Genomic DNA, 18,576 nt, shown 5'->3' with positions numbered 1-18,576 from the left:
ATATATATATAAAATATGTATATTTTAGAGTCCATGCACTTAACCACTACACCAAACTGGCTCTCTACACTAAAAGAAGCCGATGTAAAATTGTTATTGCCTTTACAGTTTTGGCAACCGGAGTCACGAACAGCAAACGGTGGCTCTTTAGGAGCACCAATGCTCCCTCGAAGCCGTGGAGTCTTGTGAACAAAAATTCTACTTTGTGAGCTCCCGGCATTCAAGTTGTGAGCGAGCGATTTGGCCGCTGCGACAATCAGTTTGCTCTGGGGCCATCCTTCCTGAGCGAAGATAAAAAATGTGTGAGCCGGAGGTGAAAAAAACTGTGAGGTAGCTCACACGAACTCAGCTTAGAGGGAACACTGGCCACTTGTCTCTGGCCCACTTGTGAGCAAAGATCCCTCTGAGCGGCGGAGTCTTGTGAGCAAAGATTCTACTTTGGGAGCGACTGGCATTAAAGTCGTGAGTGAGCAATTCGGCTACTGCAAAAAAATTAGTTTGCTCTGGAGCCACCCTTCCGGAGCGAAGACAAAAATGTGTGAGCCGGAGGCTAAAGAACTGTGAGCTAGCTCACACTAACTCGGCTTAGAGGGAACACTGCTAGTGAGTTCTAGGGACTAGTCCCCAATGCTCCTTCTAAGTTGTGGAGTCTTGCGAGCAAAAATTCTGCTTTTGTGAGCTACTGACAACATTAAAGCTGTGAGTGGGCGATTTGGCTTCTGCATAACTAAGTTTGCTCTGGAGCCGTCCTTCCTGCGCTGAGACCCCAAAAAAGTGAACTGGAGGCTAAAAAACTCTGAACTAGCTCACACTAACTCAGCTTAGAAGAAACACTGGTCCTGTTCCTAAGTTACAGGGAACGCATGTTCAGTCTTGGGCACGCTTCATTTTTCTCTCTACCTACATCGAGTAGTTCTCTTGTGACAGTCAACGCATGTGTGGCCAAAAGTGTGATTAAAACCCCAAGTTTACCCTGGTTTCATTGGTGAAATTAACGCTCATTGGCTCTTCCTTACAAACATGTATGTGCATACAGGTAGGATTTATGGGGTGGAGAGAGCTGACAAAGAGACGGTTTTCTCCCAAAATATTACAACTTGAGAGCATCCAATGAAGCTGATGGGCAGTAGGTTCGGGATCGAGGAAAGGAAATACTTCTTTATGCAGAGAGGGATTAAAATGTGGCATTCGCTGCCAGAGGATTTAGTGATGGCCACGGGCACAGACTGCTTAAAAAGTGGATTCGACACGTTCATGGAGGAGAGGTCTATTAGTAGCTACTAGCCATGGTGACTAAAGGGAACTTCTATGTTCAGAGGTAGTCAACCTTTGAATCCTAGTGGCAGGAGGAAACATCAGGGGAAGGCCTCAGCCTCTCTGCCCTCTTGTTGGCCCTCCAGGGGAACTGGTTGTCTACTGCGTGAGACAGGGTGCTGGACTAGAGGGACCACTGGTCTGATCCAGCAGGGCTTTTCTAGTGTTCTTACATACTAGTGTTTATGTGTGAATGGGTTTACTGTGATCTTTGTTGGAAGCCAGCGGCTTGCAAGAAAGCTGGGGTCCTGTGGATGCTTATCGGGGTCCATCCTTGGATGGCAGCCTCACCGCTGCTACTGATCTTCCCCTGCTGTGCACAACTAAAGCAGGGAATTTTAGCATGTAACAGTGCTCAGTTCTCGTGGACCAATGGCAGGGCCTGACAGACCTAACAGGCAACCTAGATAATTTCAGTTTTTCCCTAAAATATGTTTCAGAACCCCCCTGCATGATGTGATGTTTCCATGACAGATGTGCTCAGCAGAGAAGCCCAGGTGACATTGAATTCTTCTGTGAAAGAAACTGGTCTGCAAAAAAAGGACACATATCCCTTAGTTACGAGAATACCTAACAAAGGTTATGGGCCCAGCATCGACAAAGAGGAGTGACCGTCGGGTGTCAAGGGCGTTGGTGTACTGAAGACGAGATGTTCAAAACCCAAGTGACCACAACAAAAAGATGCAACAGGCATGTGTTTCCCCTTTGCAATTTACTCAGGAATGTTTCCCAGCACCTTTAAGCTTTGCTGTGAATCCATGAAAGGCAGACTATAACAAAGTAAAATAAAATATGAATAAAATTTTGCAATCCATTTTCACACAATTCCCCACTGAAATCCAAAATGACATCCCTCTGGCCTTTCTGTCTGTCTACCTGCCTGCCTGCCTGCCTGCCTGCCTGCCTGCATCTATCTATCTATCTATCTATCTATCTATCTATCTATCTATCTATCTATCATCTATCTATCTCATCTCATCTACCATTCTAATCTCTTATCTATCTTTCTAATCTATCTTGTCCGTCCGTCCGTCCATCCATCCATCCGTCCATCCGTCTGTCTATCATCTAATCTATCTTCTCCCAAGGGGCTCAGGGTTCTCCCGTCCTCCCTTTTATCCTCACAACAACCCTGTGAGGTAGGTGAGGCTGAGCGAGAGCGACAGACTTGAAGTCATCTAGCAAGCTTTATGGTAGAGTGGGGATTTGGACTGGGATCTCTCAAGTCCTAGTTTGATGCTATAGCCACTATACCACACTGCCTCTGACTTAGGTATTATACGGCTCAAGCACTTAGGGATAACCATGGTTCCCTCTCGAGAGTACACTTGGCACCAAAGGCAGGCATGCGGACGGATTAGGTATGAAACGGCTTTTTAGGATTTCTGTCGTGCTGATCTGGAGGCTGCTTTTCCTAAAGAGAAACTGGCTCGGAGAAAAAGCGAGGGGTTTCACCCAGAGGTCCTCTGGGCTGGGACCAGTTCCAAGAGGCCGCACTTTGTTCTGAAACCGAGAGGTGCGGCGGCTCAGACCTGCTTGGAAGCCTTCCCTTTCTGCCTCCCCCCAATCCCTTTGCTCTAATGCCCGATGCATGGAAGCTCAGATGGTTTCCCCTCTTTGGCGAGGTCTTCTCCAAAGCGTTCCAAGACTCTTGCTTTCAATTATTAAATCGCAATTCCTGGGAGCTGTCAGTCAAAACGGTTCCTAGCGACCAGCCCTGGAAAACCACATTTCAAGACTGTACCTTTTATGGTTGCCAGCTCTGGACTGGGAAATTCCTGGAGATTTGGGGGAGGAGCTTGGGAAGAACAGGGTTTGGGGACTCCAGCGGGAGATGTAATACCATAGCGTTCACCCTCCCGAGAAGCCAGTTTCTCCAGGGGGGATTCATCTCTGCAGCCCGGAGATCGGTTGTAATTCCAGGGGATCTCCAGCCCCCCAACTGGAGTTGGCAACCCTATTTAGATTCCGGTCTGCAAGCACCAACAGCCACAGAATCCGGAATTCATGCTATCCCTTCTTCCTGCAGTCCCCATTCTAGCTATAAGTTCTAGAAAAGGAGTCCTCAAGCCTTTTTGAGCCTATGGGCATCTTTGGAATTCTGATTCAGAACGGTGGTCACGGCCACAAAATGGCAACCATAAAATGGCCGCCATGGGAGGCGGCCACAAAATGGCTGCCGCGGCTGACCTTCAGTCTCACCATGAAGGTCCTTGTGCAGTGGAGGCCGCTGCTGCTAAAGCAACATTTTTTTAAAAATCTGCACAGCCGATCAATTCTCCAATGGCCAATCAGAAGCTCTGCCGGGCCTAAGCTCCACTTTGCCCCGCCCACTTTCTAAAAACCAAGAAAGATGTCAGCGGGTGCCCTGGCACCCAAGGGCACCATGTTGGAGATTCCTGTTCAAGAATCTATTATTTTAAAAAAAAATGAAATCCAAGAGGCCTGTCTCCGATCCATCGCATTGAGGAATCATCCACATGTCCGCTGCATTTCCCCTCCTTAGCTGGAACCAGGCAGTGCCCTGGGGAAACTCCGATTAACTACGGGAGGAGAGCATCTTCGAGTGAACCGCCCGACCCTATTCTCTTTAGCAACTGCAGCTCCTTCACCCAAGCACTGACCCAGCCCGTCTCTATTTAGCAGAAGCTTAGAGCTTGACTGAGCTTACAGGCCGGAGCTGGAGAATCCGTTGAGCATCTCAAATGTCCTTCCATCCACCCTTTCCCCATCTTCCGCAGGCTGCCCTGCAGCCCGAGAGACAGAAGAAAGGAATGGTCTCACTCAGAGGTGTCAAACTCATTTGTTACGAGGGCCAGATCTGACATAAATGTCACTTTGTCAGGCTGGGCCGTGTGTACCATAAAATGTAACGCCAGGTACTGGGGATATAAACTTTAAAAAGGACACAGGCAAACCCAATTAACAAAAGCAATTGATTCCTTGCAGCGAAAGCAACTGATTTACAGGGGAACCCACAAAATCCACAATAAATGTATTTAATCATACCCAAGACTAGGTTTTTTCCAAGGGATATCATAAAAGGGGGAGTACCTTACATTTCTATCCATACCAGTTGCTTGCAGGCCAGGTAAGAGCCCTGGATGGGCCAGTTCTGGCCCCTGGGCCTTACATTTGACACCCCTGGTCTTACTCCTTGAGAAATGTGTTTTTGTAATGTTGGGACTACAATGGGTTTGCCTGTTTGGACGAAGCTCGGGAAAGTCCCAGAGCTTTCCACCACTACCATCTCAAGTCCCACTCGTTAGCTTGTGTCCCCTTCGGTGCTGGGATACCTTTTGGGGTTAGTCAGTATAAACCTGTAAGCCATTTCTAGCATGCAAAGGCCTTTCCTAATGGGAAAGTTCTGCTATTTCCCCCCCCCCTCAGACTTTTGGCATACTTTGGTTACATTCTGAAAAGACCAGAGTCACCGGAAAAGATAATCATGCTGGAAGAAGTTGAAGGCCGCAGGAAAAGAGGAAGACCTAACAGGAGATGGATTGACTCCATCGGGGAAGCTGCAACAGGCCCTTAGCCAGGATTTTGTGGCTTGTGGGGCAAATTTTTTCCCTGGTGGGGCTGAAGTTCTCAGTGCAGAGAGAAAAGCCATTTAGCCAATAGAAATCTGTTATCAGGATAGATCTCTAAATTGCAAGTGGTCAACCACTTTAGGTGACAGTCTTCAGCTGCTGCAAGTTAATCACTTCTGCCAGGCAAAACAACAATGCTGATAACAGGGTGATGACGTCTACAGTCAAGAAAGCTAGCACTTCAGCAGAACACCTCTCTTAAAGGAGACAGGTTTCTTGACACTGAGTTCGAAGGGATCCTAGAGGTCACCTACTCCAACCCCATTGCTCAATGCAGGAATTAGTCGACTACAGCACCCCACTCTGCTTAAAGGGGCACACGACTTTACAAAAATGTTCAAAAATGACTGGAAAAAGCATCAACAGGAGAAATTTTTGTAGGGCTGTGCCTTTAAGAAAGGGGCGGAGCCCCAAAAAACTATGGGCCTGAGGCCTCCGTTTACAAGACCTGCTAATGCTAGGATGTTTTGGAGGTCATTGATTCATTGAGTTGCCATAAGTCAGAAGCACCTTAACAGCATATAACACATGCACAGTTTTTGGCATGTGGGTAGCCCTGGACTTCCTTGGTGGTTTCCCATCCAGTTGCTAACCAGGGTTGACCCTGCTTCACTTCTGTGATCTGTTGAGATCAGGCTAACCTGGGCCAACTGGCTCAGGGGAGGCTATTTCTTGCTAATCCCTAAATCTAGCCCTTTCGCTGTGCTCAAGGGCAACGTTTACCAATAGGCCCAGCTATCAGTGCTAAATGCCAGGGGAAATGTTAATGGCGGTGACTCTCTGTCTGGAATGTTTGCTCGGTGGCCGCCATATTGTATTTTAGGCACCAGAAGGGTTGCTGACCTCTAGACAATGGCTGGAGGTCTCTCAGAATTACAACTGATCTCCTGGCAACAGAGATCAGCTCCCCTGGAGAAAAGGGCTGCTTTGGAAGGTGGACTCTATGGCATTGGACCACGCTGAGGCCCCTCCCCTCCCCAAACCCCGCCCTCTCCAGGCTCCACCCCCAAAATATCCAGATATTTCCCAGCCCAGATCTGGCCACCCTAGCCAAGACATACCCTTTCTACTGCAGGGCTCTTTTTGTAGAAAAAGCCCAGCAGGAACTCATTAGCATAATAGGCCACACCCAACACCAGGAACTCATTAGCATATTGGGCCACACCCCTGACAGCACAGCTCATTAGCACATTAGGCCACACACCCCATGTTCGCAGAAGTGTGGTCATCCAGCCACACCCCCCTTTTGCTTGTTATTCTGTTTACCTTGTTTGTTGTCAAAACCCAGGGCCTTTTTTTGTAGCAGGAACTCCTTTGCATGTTAGGCCACACGCCCCTAATGTAGCCAATCCTAGTGAGTTTCTGCTGTTGGGTGTGGCCTATTATGCTAATGAGTTCCTGCTGGGTGTGGCCAACTTGGGAGCCAGCCGGAACTCCGTTCCTGTGCGTTCCTGCCCCAAAATAGCCCTGCTACTGAGGCTTTTAACTAAAGGTTTTTGCCTTTTTTAGTAGTTTGATGTCCTGAGGTTTGTTTTATGGAGGTTTTTTAGGATGCTCTATTGCTGTTTTATGCTCTTTTTAACACCCCTGGCTTGTTTCTATTTGCTTGGATTTTTTTATATCTTGATAATGTACGGCGTTTATAATTTTATGGTATTTTTACTTAGAAGCCACCGTGAGTGGGACGCTGGAGAGGCAGAGCGTAAATTCCCTAAATAAGCAAACCATATACATATTTTTTTAAAGTGTAAGATGCAGTCTTCAACTCCCAGGATTTCTGCTTCAGGCAATTCAGGCAACAGGGACAGAGAGGAAGATCTCTGCCTTAGAGCCTGAAAAAAGTGGCGAGGAGCCCTAGCAGATATATCTAGTTCAGCGTTTCACTTAGGTCCTTTCCACACTTGGATATCATCCCTGGTTTTATCAGAGTTCAGCTTGGGACACACATTTATCCTTGGCTATAACAGCATCCATTTATCCCGGGACAAGTGTGCGGTGAAACCGGGGTGACCTCAATGTAATGTGGAAGCAAAAAATACTCCGAGATAATTACAGGGGTGAACTTGTGTGTAGCGTAGAATGTTAAAATACCCCGAGATAATTGCAGGGGTGAACACGAGAGTAGAGTAGAATGTAAAAATACTCTGAGATAATTACAGGGGTGAACTTGTGTGTAGCGTAGAATGTTAAAATACCCCGAGATAATTGCAGGGGTGAACACGAGAGTAGTGTAGAATGTAAAAATACCCCGAGATCATTACAGGGGTGAACTCGCGTGTAGTGTAGAATGTAAGTTCGGGAACAGGGTTGAACCAGGATTTAAGGTCTAGTGCGGAAAGGACCTAAGTTGTCCAGCAGAGCATACGGCAACCAGTTTTTTTAGATCCCAGGGAGGATGAATCCATGTAGGATACGTGCATGTTAGAATACCGTCAGAATCCCAAATACCTGACCCCAGTTCCAGGCCATTGACTTCAGGAGGACACCACAAGACCCAGAAGAACAGAATTCAAGTCCGATAGCACAACATTGGTGAGGGTAGAAGCTTTCGTCTGTCGAATCTCACTTCATCCAGTGTGTGTTTGTGTGTTCAGGGCCATCAAGTTGCTCCTGTCGTATGGCAACCCCATGAATTGATGACCTTCAAAAAGGCCTATCGTTAATAGCCTTGCTGAGGTCTTGCAAATGGAGGGCCGAGGCTTCCTTGATGGAGTCGATCCATCTCCTCTTGGAGCTTCCTCTTTTCCTGTTGCCTTCAGCTTTCCCTGGCATGATTGTCTTTTCCAGTGACTCTTTGTCTTCTCATAATGTGACCAAAAGTACAGTAGTCTCAGCAGGGGTCATTTCATAGAAAAAGAGGTGCAGGCGCTCATTAGCATAACTCATTAGCATAACTCATTAGCATAACTTATTTGCATATGCCACACCCCCTGACATCATCAGAGGTGTGTCAGAAGGCAACACCCACCGCTCAGGCTCCACTGGACTGTTTTGGATTGCTAGCTATTGGGGGGGGGACATGCAGATCTGTCCTCGCAGAGGAGGGAGAGCTTCTACCTGAATAAAACTTGGTCTTAAAGGTGCTACTGGACTGTTTTGGACCGTGGGGGGGCGGGCTCTGCAGCGTACCTGGCTGCTTCTTGCTCTGACTGAGGGTTGCTGGGAGCAGGGGGTGGGGCTTGTTGCATGTGCCCGCCCCCTGGGCTCTTTACTGCCAGAGCTCCGCTCCTGTGCGGTCCTGCAGGAAATGACCCCTGAGCCTCAGTTTGGTCATTTCAGCCTCTAGGGAGAGCTCAGAAACCTGGACTTCATCAAGTACCTGGACCGGTTTTGTTGATCTTTTGTTGGAGTCGGATTTTGTTCTGCTACTACAGATTAACTACACCTTCATTTATCTACTTCTTTTGTACTCTGCTCTTCTCCCCAATGGGAACCCAAAACATCTTACTACATTCTCTCCTCCTCCTCCTCCATTTTATCCTCACCACAACCCTATGAGAGCCAGTTTGGTGTAGCGGTTAGGAGAGTGGGCTCTGATCTGGGAGAACCGGGTTCAATTCCCCCGCTCCTCCATATGCAGCTGCTGGGGTGACCTTGGGTCAGTCACAAGTTCTCTCAGAGCTGTTCTCTCAAGAGCAGTCCTCGAAACAGCTCTCTCAGCCCTGCCTACCTCGCAGGGTGTCTGTTGTGGGGAGGGGAAGGGAAAGGAGATTGTAAGCCACTCTGAGACTCCTTCGGGTAGTGAAGGGCGGGGTATAAATCCAGTCTCCTCTTCTAGGACAGGCTGAGAGTGTATGTGACTGGCCCAAGGTCACCCAGCTAGCTTCCATGGTTGAGTGGGGATTCGAACCTGGAGTCTCCTGGATTCTAGTCTGACCTGAAACGATATCCAGGAATGTCACAAGCACCTCTGAGTCCACCAGCGTCATCAGTGCAGGGGAAAGGCTTGAAGTTCATCAGAGATGACGTGAAGGGAGAAATATCTGTTTACTTCTTTTTATAGTCCATCTTTGTCTCGGAGACTCGAGGTAGATCTGCTGCCAGTCGCCAGCCAGTGTGAGCTGAGCAGTAGTAGAATGCTTTTGCGTACAATGGTGGAAATATTGGGGGGGCGCCTCCTCTCCAGTGTTCCCTCTAAGCTGAGTTAGTGTGAGCTAGCTTGCGGTTTTTTAGCCTCTGGCTCACAGATTTTTGTCTCAGCTCAGGAAGGATGGCTCCAGAGCAAACTAATTTATGCAGTAGCCAAATGGCTGGCTCACAACTTTAACGCCAGTAGCTCACAAAGTAGTATTATTTTTGCTCACAAGACTCCGCAGCTTAAAGGGAGCATTGTAGCGGAATTCTTCCTGTAGTCCCCCGTTTCTCTCACTGGACAGCTAGGTCCGGATACGTGTCCCTCCTGATAAAAGAAAGGCAGACAGAAAAGACTGACCAGGGGGCCTCACAAACCTGTTCCCCCCTCCCCAGCAGGGTTAAATAGCCTTCCTCTCCCAATATGGCTGGGGAAAGGTTACAGAGCGTGACCTGTCCTGGTGATAAATGGGGTGGCTTCTGAAGGCACGCCTGGCTAGCTGTAACTAGTCCTGAGGTCCAGTGAAGTCTCTCTCGCAAGGATCCCTGCGGACATGAGCGCACAGACGCTTCTCGATGCCGGCTGTGCTCACATTTACAGTCCTGTGTTCTGTCTCTTGTAACTTAGGACATCTGTAATAACAACAGGGCGGGATGTTGTGTGAGTGTACACACGCCGAGCAGTTAGGAGAGACGGGTGAGCTGGCAGACAGATCTCAGCGTATATATGTACAAGCGCACCATTGAACACGTCTTGAGGACATGAGGCTGCCTTATACCGAATCAGACGATCTGTCCATCAAGGTCAGTCTCGGCTCCTCAGACCGACAGTGGCTCTCCAGGGTCTCAGGCAGAGGGCTTTCACATCACCTCCTGCCTGGTCCTTTTAACTGGAGATACTGGGTATTGAACCTGGGACCTTCTGCATGCCAAGCAGAGGGTCTGCCACTGAGCCACAGCCCCATTTCATGGCTCCCCAGGATTTCTGGTAGGTGTCTTTCACATCATCTCCCGCCTGGTCCTTTTAACTGGAGATACTGGGTATTGAACCTGGGACCTTCTGCATGCCAAGCAGAGGGTCTGCCACTGAGCCACAGCCCCATTTCATGGCTCCCCAGGATTTCTGGTAGGTGTCTTTCACATCATCTCCCGCCTGGTCCTTTTAACTGGAGATACTGGGTATTGAACCTGGGACCTTCTGCATGCCAAGCAGAGGGTCTGCCACTGAGCCACAGCCCCACTTCATGGCTCTCCAGAGTCTCAGGCAGAGGTCTTTCACATCACCTTCTACCTCATACTTTTGAACAGGAGATGCCAGGGACTGAACCTGGGGCTTTCTGCACACCAAGCAGATGCTCTGCCACTCATCCACAGCCCCTCCCCTTAGCCACAGCCCACATCCCCCTTCTCTAATGCATATATGCTTTCTCGTGTACACACACTCTTATGTATCCATAGAGCTTCCTCTAAAACAATGCATGTTCTGTACAATTGCACATTGTTCTCTGAAAATAAACCCCAACATCACTATAACTATTACACAATCAGGAATGTTTACTCTGAAGTAAGTCTGAGTGGGATAGGACTTGCTTTGGAGGAAGGAGGAGGAGATTGAGTTTATACCTCACCCTTCACTTAGAGTCTCAGAGCGACTTAGAATCTCCCTTCTCTTCCCCTCCCCACAACAGACACCCTGTGAGCAATATTCCCTCTAAGCTGTGGAGTCTTGTGAGCAAAAATTCTACTTTGTGACAGTCTTCCCTCTAAGCTGAGTTAGTGTGAGCTAGCTCACAGTTTTTTAGTCTCTGGCTCACACATTTTTGCCCTAGCTCAGCAAGGACGGCTCCAGAGCAAACTAATTTATGCAGTAGCGAAACCGCTCGCTCAAAACTTTAATGCCAGTAGCTCACAAAGTAGATTTTTGCTCACAAGACTCCACAGCTTAGAGGGAGCATTGCGTTTGTGAGCTCCTGGCATTAAAATTGTGACCCAGCGATTTGGCTACTGCATAAATTAGTTTGCTCTGGAGCTCTCCTTCCTGAGCTGAGGCAAAAATGTGTGAGCCAGAGACTAAAAAACTGTGAGCTAGCTCACACCAACTCAGCTTAGAGAGAACACTGCCTGTGAGGTAGGTGAGGCTGAGAGAACTCTGAGAGAACTACTCCTGAGAGAACAGCTCTGAGAGAATTTGTGACTGACCCAAGGTCACACAGCAGCTGCATATGAAGGAGTGGGGAATCAAACCACTACACGAAAACTGGCTCTTTTGTTGTAGTACTGAACAGCTCTTTCCCTGTTTTACTTGCTTCACCAATAAGAATGGTACAGTCAGTGGGTAGAGTGCTCAGATCTGGAAGACCTGGGTTCACATCTCCACTCTGCTGTGAAACATGCCAGGTGACCTGGGACCAGTAATAGTAATAACAATTACCATATGGCATTGTGAGTAGTATAGCCACGAGATCCTAAAATTGTCTGGCAGCCAAAAGTTCTAGCTCTTTAGTGTTATGCACCACTAGGTGGCGAGCGAGACTTGTTTTTAAGGCAGGAGAGGCTTCAGCGGTGGTTCGCCATTGCCTGCCTCTGTGTCATAACCCTGGTATTTCTTGGAGGTCACCCTTCCAAATACTAGCCAAGGCCAACTCAGCTTCTGAGATCTGAAGGGATCGGGTTAGCCTGGGTGTTGGCGTTTCAAGTTGCCTACACTTCAGTCATTACAGAGTTAAGTGTTGTTTGTCAGGAAACAGGATGTTGCGTTACATAATGTATTCTACGGGCGGGAAAGCTTGAGGGAGTTGCTTAGCCTAATGAAGTGACCTGTAACCTTTGTATTGGTCAGCTAACAACTTGTTTGTGGAAATGCTTTGATCTAGCATTAATGTGTTCACAAGCTTTATGGCCCTTTGTGTGAAGCAGACAGGAAGCGCCCCTCTAGAAGTCAACATAGATAGAAAGATGTAGCTGTTAGCATTTAGTACTGAAAGTAACTGCAAGTATGTAACCTTTTCATTTTATTTCTTTTATCCAAAGTACCTTACCCATGCTTTATTTTGTTTTGTAGTAAAGATATTTTTCTTTTAAGTAATGTGACTCTTGTGTTTGCAAAACGACCATCGATCTTGAATCTCAGAATCCCAACACTGGGCCATTCAGGTCAGGGCTCCTTGGACCAGTGACTCTCTCTCAACCTAACCTACCTCGCAGGGTCGTTGTGAGGCTCAGCTGAAGGAAGCCTCACAGGCCAATCTGAGCTTCTTGGAGGACGGATGGGGTTACAATGTACTAGAGTTTAGCCACATGTGAGAAGAGTCGCTGGAAAAGGCAATCATGCGAAGAAAAGTTGAAGGCGGCAGGAAAAGAGGAAGCCCTAACAGGCGATGGCCTGTATCTGAAGAAGTGTGCCTGCACACGAACGTTTATACCCTGAATAAAACTTTGTTGGTCTTAAAGGTGCCGCCGTTCTCACACCTTTCCCGAACATGTGCTAGATCGACTCCATCAAGGAAACCACGGCGCTCCGTTTGCAAGACCCAAGCAAGGCTGTGAACAACCGGATGTTTCGGGGGTCATTAATTCATAGGACCGCCATGAGTCCAAAGCAACTTGGTGGTGCTTAACACAAACATAGGTGGCTTCAGGCAGGGGAAGACATCGTGTAAGATTATTTATTTACTTATTTGTTAAATTTATATCCCACCCTTCCCAAAACAGGCTTGGGGTGGGTGACATTAGGTTGCACGAACAATCAAAACCAAATCAATACAGTTAATTCTTAAAATAGCTAAAACCAGGGGTCCTTTCGTAGAAAAATAGGTGCAGGAGCTCATTAGCATCACTCATTAGCATAACTTATTTGCATATGCCACACACCCCTGACATCACCGGAAGTGTGTCAGAAGGCAACACCCACTGCTCAGGCTCCACTGGACTGTTTTGGATTGATAGCTATTGGGGGGGGTGGGGAACGTGCAGATCTTTCCTCAAAGAGGAGGGAGAGCTTGTACCTGAATAAAACTTGGTCTTAAAGGTGCCACTGGACTGTTTTGGACCGGGGCCGGGGGGAACTCTGCAGCTTACCTGGCTGCTTCTTGCTCTGACTGAGGGCTGCTGGGAGCAGGGGGTGGGGCTTGTTGCATGTGCCCGCCCCCTGGGCTCTTTCCTGCCGGAGCTCCGTTCCTGTGCGCTCCTGCAGGAAATGACCCCCGGCTAAAACCATGACGCAATTAAAAGGTGGCAAAATAAACAAGCAGTTCAACACACACACACCCAAGCCAGAATGATGGTAGCTGGAGTCACACCAAGCTCAAGTAGCACCAGGACTTCACAAGGACCAGATGGTCAGGACAGCTTCCGTGCAGGGGGGCCAACTAGTTGGGTGCCCACTGCCTCAAACAAAAGCCTGCTGGAACGGCTCCGTTTTACGGGCCCTGTGGGACTGTAATATGTTCCATGAGGCCCTCATCTCAAGTGGGAGCATGTTCCACCAGGTAGGGGCCAGGATGGGAAAGGCCCTGGCCCTGGTTGAGGCTAAGTGGACATCCTCTGGGCCGGGGATATGTCCTTCATACAATGCCTCCTGCCCTCTTACTCGTCCTATGATATTCTGCTACTTCTACATGCATGTTCGCAAATCACCCTTATTCTCCCACAGAGGCCTTGCTCGTTCCGTCCGACCTACTCCATCCTCCCCAAGTTCTCACACCTGCACGTTTAGAATTTACTCCACACGTTACTTCATGCTAACTTATCTTGACTTGCCCCTACGAGACCTCCTCAGTCAGAAAATTGGGCCTTTAACTAAGACGACTGTCAGAGCCCCAGAACCACGGGGAACCCAACACTACGAGCAGGGGTCATTTCGTAGAAAAAGAGGTGCAGGCGCTCATTAGCATAGCTCATTAGCATATCTTATTTGCATATGCCACACCCCCTGACATCACCGGAAGCGTGTCAGAAGGCAACACCCACCACTCAGGCTCCACTGGACTGTTTTGGATTGCTAGTTATTGGGGGGGGACGTGCAGATCTGTCCTTGCAGAGGAGGGAGAGCTTGTACCTGAATAAAACTTGGCCTCAAAGGTGCCACTGGACTGTTTTGGACCGGGAGGGGGCTCTGCAACTTACCTGGCTGCTTCTTGCTCTGACTGAGGACTGCTGGGAGCAGGGGGTGGGGCTTGTTGCATGTGCCCACCCCCTGGGCTCTTTACTGCCGGAGCTCCGCTCCTGTGCGCTCCTACAGGAAATGACCCCTGACTACGAGAATCCCAAATCCCCTCCCCATTGTCCAATTTTTGCCACACAGCCAGGGTTTGATGTGAGGAAACCATGTCCTTTGTTCTTGGGTGAAAGGGGCAGGCTCTGAGAGGTGTGGGACACAGGAACTGCCCCCACACACACTAGGCCCTGAGTGGACTGAAGTAAAATAGTGGGGTGGTGAGTCATGACTGAGGGAAATATGTGTCGACTGAGGGAGATATGTGTCGACTGAGGGAAATATTTGTTGCCCTCATCGTGACTATCGTCACACATGTTTTGAAATGGCACAAACGTATGGTCACATCACTGCCTCCTCCTGACCACTTATTTCAAGAGTATCCCAAGCAGGGGGATGAGGCCTTCCCCATCAAGATCCCTCCATGCCTATGACTCTCTGGTGGACTTGCCACCTTCTTCAGACAGAGTGCTTTCTCTGGATCCCTGGGTCGAAAAAGAAACAAGGGTGCAGCCGTTGCCGGATGTTCGGGTTTGTGAGGACTTCAGAATGCAGACTCTTCCTCAGGGGAGGCCGGCAGATGCCAGTAGCATTTCTCATGATTCTGACCTGCGAGCGGTCTTTCCTCCATTTTGGTGGTTGCCGCTCACTTCCACTTTTTTAGAGAAAGCTGTCTAAAGCAGTTGCTTTCCTTTTCCACATATTCCCTTCATCTCTTCCCACCGTTAAAAAAAATTATTCCGTCATTCCTTTTTTGTTCATCCCTGCAATCTTTCTAGGCCCCTCCAGCCACATATATCTGACTTCTGCCCCATAACCTATCCTATAAAGGCACAGGATACTGTAATATACCTCTTTCTTTTCCTCCTCTCCTAGGTTTACGCATTCTGTAGATTCTCATCCAGTTCAGCCTCTGTCCATCCACCCAGTTCACGTCGGTCTGTCTGTCTGTCTATCATCTATCCATCCATCCTCTCCAGTCTTTTTCTCTCGATCCACTCAATTCACATCTGTCTATCTCTCTCTGTCTATCTGTCCATCCGTCCATCCATCCTCTTGAGTCTCTCTCTCCACCTACCCAATTCACATCCATCCATCCATCCATCATCTATCTATCATCTATCCACCCACCCATCCTCTTTAGTCTCTTTCCTTCCCTCTCTCCATTCACCCAATTCACATCTATCTATCTATCTATCTATCTATCATCTATCTATCTATCTATGGGTCATTTCGTAGAAAAAGAGGTGCAGGAGATCATTAGCGTAACTCATTAGCGTAACTTATTGGCATATGCCACACCCCCTGACACCACCGGAAGTGTGTCAGAAGGCAACACCCACCGCTCAGGCTCCACTGGACTGTTTTGGATTGCTAGCTATTGGGGGGGGGAGTGCAGATCTGTCCTCGCAGAGGAGGGAGAGCTTGTTCCTGAATAGAACTTGGTCTTAAAGGTGCCACTGGACTGTTTTGGGCTGGGGGGGGGGGGCTCTGCAACTTACCTGGCTGCTTCTTGCTCTGAGGGCTGCTGGGAACAGGGGGTGGGGCTTGTTGCATGTGCCTGCCCCCTGGGCTCTTTACTGCCGGAGCTCTGCTCCTGTGCGCTCCTGCAGAAAATCACCCCTCAATCAATCAATCTATCTGTCTGTCTGTCTGTCTGTCTGTCTATCTGTCTACCTATCTACCTATCTACCTATCTACCTGTCTATCTATTTTCAGTCTCTTTCTTTCCTCTCCATTCATTCAATTCACATCTCTCTGTCATCTATCTATCTATCTATCTATCTATCTACCTATCTATCTACCAACCTACCTACCAACCAGTGTTCCCTCTAAGCTGAGTTAGTGTGAGCTAGCTCACAGTTTTTTAGCCTCCGGCTCACAGATTTTTGTCTTAGCTCAGGAAGGATGGCTCCAGAGCAAACTAATTCATGCAGTAGCCAAATCACTTGCTCAGAACTTTAATGCCAGTAGCTCACAAGGTAGAATTTTTGCTCACAAGCCCCACAGCTTAGAGGGAACATTGCTACCAACGTACCTACCACCTATCATGTCTGTCTGTCTGTCCATCCATCCATCCTCTTTAGTCTTTCTCTCTCTCTCTCTCCACCCAATTCACATCTATCTACCTGCCTGTCTAGTTAGCTACCTATGTATCCACACACCCTTTTCAGTCTCTCCCTCTCTCCATCCACCCAGTTCACATCCATCCATCCATCCACACATCCTCTTCAGCCTTTCTTTCCCTCTTTCCATCCACCCAGTTCACATCTATCTACTATCAACCTATCTATCCACATATCCTTTCCAGTCTCTCTCTCTCTCTCTCTCTCTCTCTCTCTCTCTCTCTCTCTCTCTCTCTCTCTCTCTCTCCATTCACCCAATTCCCATCCATCCACCCATCCCACTTCAGTCTCCTTCTCTCTCTCTCTCTCCCCTCTCCCTTCCTCCTTCTAGCCTTTCTGTCCACGGTTATCCCCCCCCTTTCCTCTCCCTCCTTCTTTTCCTTTGTCTCTCTCTCTCTCTTTTCTCTCTCAAGTGTTTTCAATTTTATTCTGAGTGGAATTAACTACCCCTGATGTCAAATTGCCGCCGAAATCGATAATAATATCTTTACAAAAGAGGATATTCTTCTCTCTCGGAACGGCCCCTGAAAAATGGAAAATTTAGTCGAAATTGATTCATTACTTGACACTTTATAGGACGGGCCTGCTATTGATCGGGGGCTGTCATGTCCTATCTGCCTTAATCGAAGTTGAAGTCCAGTGTCGATGGTAGGTATTTTTCATAATTCCAGGAGACCAGACAGATACAAAAACACACACACGCGAGCACACACACACAGACACACGCGCGGACGCCCGTCCCCCGCCACCCTCTGCAGCCTCCCCAGGGTGGAAAAAAAAGGGGGGGAGATCTTTTAACTTTTCCCACCCCCCCCCCAAACAGATCGCCCTGCAGCAGGCCAGATCTTTTCTCGAAACACAACAGAACACCGGAGCAAGCTCTCCTCTGCACACTCGGAGCAGAGGACGTCAACACAACAGCCCAGACGTGTGTGTGTGCTGTCCCCCCCGCTCTGGTGTGTGCGTGCGTGGTGTGTGGGATGGGGCTCTTGGGTTTGGTCATGGAGGATTGCAGCCAGGAATCAGGTGGGTTGTGTAGGAGTTGGGAAGGCGGCGGGGGTGGGGGGGGTGTGGAGAAGTTGTGTAACTCCGGGGGGTGCCGCGGAGAGGCACGGCGGAAGGCACAGGCGCGCACGGCCGCTTTGCACGCTTGCCTGGGACGCACGTGTACTTTCCAGGTGGCACACCTTCAGCAGGCCTGATCTGACACTCCCGGGCTCTTTGGGGGCCCATAAATCACGACAGGCAGAATTGTCCCCCCCCCCCCAGCCCTTTCCCCTTGGCTCCCCCTTGCGCGCCTTTTGCGCACCCCCTCTGCGCATCTCCCCCCCACCCAGTCCCCCGGTGTGCCCAAGCGCCACCGGCTGCGCCGCATCCCCTCGCTCCCCCTCGCGGGCGCAGCCTCTCTCCCCCACACCTGAGGCGCTTCTCTCCAAAGGGCGTTCCTCTAGGGCGCACGTCTCTCCTTCCTCCCCAGCCTGGATTCCAGGGAGCCGTTCCAAACACAGCGCCTCTCACCCCACAACGCCTCTCCCCGCCTTGGCCCCCATCCTCGGCTCCTCAGGGGCACTTAAGCAACCCTCTGGCAAGCGCCTTTCCCCTTTGGACAGCCCCGGCTCTTCCCCGCCCAGCTCTTTGCGCGCCCGCGCATCTCCGTCCTCCCCCGCGCCTCTCCCGCGCGGGCACCCCTTTTGCGCGCCCCCTTCTGCGCCCTTGACCAGACTTTTCCAGCGCTTTGGCCTCTCTCCCCTTCCCACGCTTCCGGGGGGGGGCGCTTTCTCCCACATCATTCCTCCCCCTGGTTCCTCCACCCACCTACTCGCCCCCTTTTCTCTCTTTTGGGCTTCCGTGCCTACCCAGGGAAGAGTTTTTTCCAATCCATTTGCCCCCGGGCGGGCGTTACCCCCGGGGGCTTCTTTACCCAGGTCGCCCAGGCTTGGGCACGGTTGCGCAGGGCTCAGGTGGCGAGAGAAAGAGTTCGTGGGGACACGACACGCGCACGGAGGGCCTTGTACACGCGGCGCTCCGTGGAGAGAGATATAAATAAAAAGCACGAAGGCGCACAGCGCGAGAGAAAATACCTTGGGTGCAGTTGGCGGTTTCTTCAGCACCCTCCGGAGTGGGAAAGCGGTCGATATTTAATTGTTATTGCAAGCAGGGAACGCGAAAGAGAGCGAGAGAGCGAGCGAGCGAGAGACAGACAGACTCTGGACCATTGTGCCGGGTGGGTTGCTGAACTGGGGGGGGGGGGCCTCTGCCT

The sequence above is a fragment of the Gekko japonicus genome, unplaced genomic scaffold (assembly GCF_001447785.1).
Source record: "Gekko japonicus isolate JY-2015 unplaced genomic scaffold, Gekko_japonicus_V1.1 scaffold4007, whole genome shotgun sequence".
NCBI classification, from domain to species: domain Eukaryota; kingdom Metazoa; phylum Chordata; class Lepidosauria; order Squamata; family Gekkonidae; genus Gekko; species Gekko japonicus.
The sequence above is the reverse complement of the archived record's forward strand: the minus strand, read 5'-3'. Positions refer to the sequence as shown.